The sequence below is a fragment of the Schistocerca americana genome, chromosome 1 (assembly GCF_021461395.2).
Source record: "Schistocerca americana isolate TAMUIC-IGC-003095 chromosome 1, iqSchAmer2.1, whole genome shotgun sequence".
Taxonomy (NCBI): Eukaryota; Metazoa; Arthropoda; class Insecta; order Orthoptera; family Acrididae; genus Schistocerca; species Schistocerca americana.
Genome location: NC_060119.1, coordinates 859,496,488 through 859,498,688, shown reverse-complemented (window position 1 = coordinate 859,498,688; position 2,201 = coordinate 859,496,488). Strand labels below are relative to the sequence as shown.

Here is a 2,201-nt window from a genome sequence, read left to right as displayed (position 1 = left end):
TTTCTTTCTTGGGCTTAAGCCGTTAAACTATTTGTTGATAAGCGGCCTTCAGTCGAGTTTTAATATTTCTTAAATTAATGTTCTTGTTTTGCCCTTAAGGCATACGAGTGTTATGCTTTTGTATGGGGCATTGAGCCGAATTTTACATGAAATGTTTTAAGATAAGGCCTTCTGCCTTTTTATTGAACTCTTCTTATTGCTTGACGGCAACGGCCTTGCCGCAGTGGAAACACCGGTTCCCGTCAGCTCACCGAAGTTACGCGCTGTCGGGCGTGGCCGGCACTTGGATGGGTGACCATCCGGGCCGCCATGTGCTGTTGCCATTTTTCGGGGTGCACTCAGCCTCGTGATGCCAACTGAGGAGCTGCTCGACCGAATAGTAGCGGCTCCGGTCAAAGAAAACCATCATAACGACCGGGAGAGCGGTGTGCTGACCACACGCCCCTCCTATCCGCATTCTCGGCTGAGGATGGCACGGCGGTCGGACGGTCCCGATGGGCCACTTGTGGCCTGAAGACGGAGTGCTTCTTATTGCTTAATATGCGGCCTCCAGCCATTCCATTAAAATTAAATTCCTAAGGCCTTCAGCCTATTTAGACTGAGGATTTATAAAATATTTTTGGGTGAAACCTACAGAAGAACCTTGTATTTCAGTTTCTTGCTTAGGCCTTGCGTCTTGGACTTGAGTGTAGCCTTCAGCCGATCTAAAGTTAAACAAAGGAGGTCAATTAAAGTTTTGAGTGTTTTGCATCCTTGTTGTAATATTGTGTGTTGATAAATAAAGTTTGTATGTTGAGTGCAACTGACAGCAACTTATTTTGGCCCCTTTCCACAACCTAATCCACTCTGTGCTGCTAGCCCAGGCATGTCAATCAGGTTATCGTTTCCTGCCTCAAGACATACAGAGGTGGACAAAAATATGGACACACCAAAACCACAACACATCACCGTGCCTAATACGTCATAGGAACTCCGTCGGCATTAAAAAAGCTTCCAGTCGTATCGGAATGGATAAATGCAGGTCATGCATGGTTTTCAAGGGAATTTGATGCCGTTTTTCTTGCAAAACATTGACAAGTCCAGGTAAAGATGACACAGGTTGCTAACGATCACGCACGTTTCTCTTCAAAATAGATCACAAAGTCTCAATAACATTCTAATCTGGTGACTGGCTGTCCTGGGGAGATGCGACAACTCATCCTTGTCCTGTTAAAACAACTCCGGGACATGCGAGCTGTGTGACCGGGAGCTCTGTCGTCTTGGAACGGTATCACCATTTGGGAACAAATATTGTACTATGGAATGCACCTGGTGGGCCAAAATGGTCACATAATCATTGGCGATAATCTCCCTTGCAGAGTAATGCCATAAATCATATTAGACTTCCGAACTTTCAAGGGCAGTGATGCACTCAAAAACAGTCGTTGGAAATACCATAATTAGAAATGCATTAAAAGAAATCAGAATGAGACACATGATTGCTATAGTCTATCTCAACTGAACAACGAGCCTGCAGACGCCGAGAGATGTATCACCAAACTAAATATTATTCTGGAATACATTTAGGACGGACAATATTTAGCAATTATGAGTTACTTTCAGCATGGGAAAAGAGGACGTTATGCAAGACCAACGAAGGCTACTGGGCAAATATTTCGATTCGCGAGTTGAAGGTGCCGTGTTGTCTCATAAAACATAAAGACATTCCCAACGGAGTTTTCTAGATTGTCAGGGCAGAGAAGAAAGAGTGATATTCTTAATGGGGGATACCTCGCTAGAGGGCAGGGAGGTAGGCGATAACCATCAGTTGCAATCAATGCTCCTAAAGCTTGAGATTCCTTCTTGTCGGGACCAAAGTCATGTACACAGTAGCTGGTACCTGCACCTTACACTGAAGAGCCAAAGAAACTGATATAGGCATCCGTATTCAAATACAGAGATATGAAAACAGGCAGAATATGGCGCTGCCGTCGACAACACCTATATAAGATAAAAAGTGTCTGGCGCAGTTGTTAGATCGGTTACCGCTGCTACAGTGGCAGGTTATCAAGATTTAAGGGAGTTTGAACGTAGTTTTATGGATGGCGCACGAGCGATGGGACGCAGCATCTCCGAGGTATCGATGTATTGGGGATTTTCCCGTGCGACGGCTTCACGAGTGTACCGTGAATATCAGGAATCCGGTAAAACATCAAGTCCTC

The 2,201-nt window shown here is 44.9% G+C and overlaps 1 pseudogene; it reads left to right on the top strand.

The window, feature by feature from the left end:
- Positions 1–205: 205 nt before the first annotated feature.
- On the top strand, positions 206–323 carry LOC124558917 (annotated as a pseudogene).
- Positions 324–2,201: the final 1,878 nt, after the last annotated feature.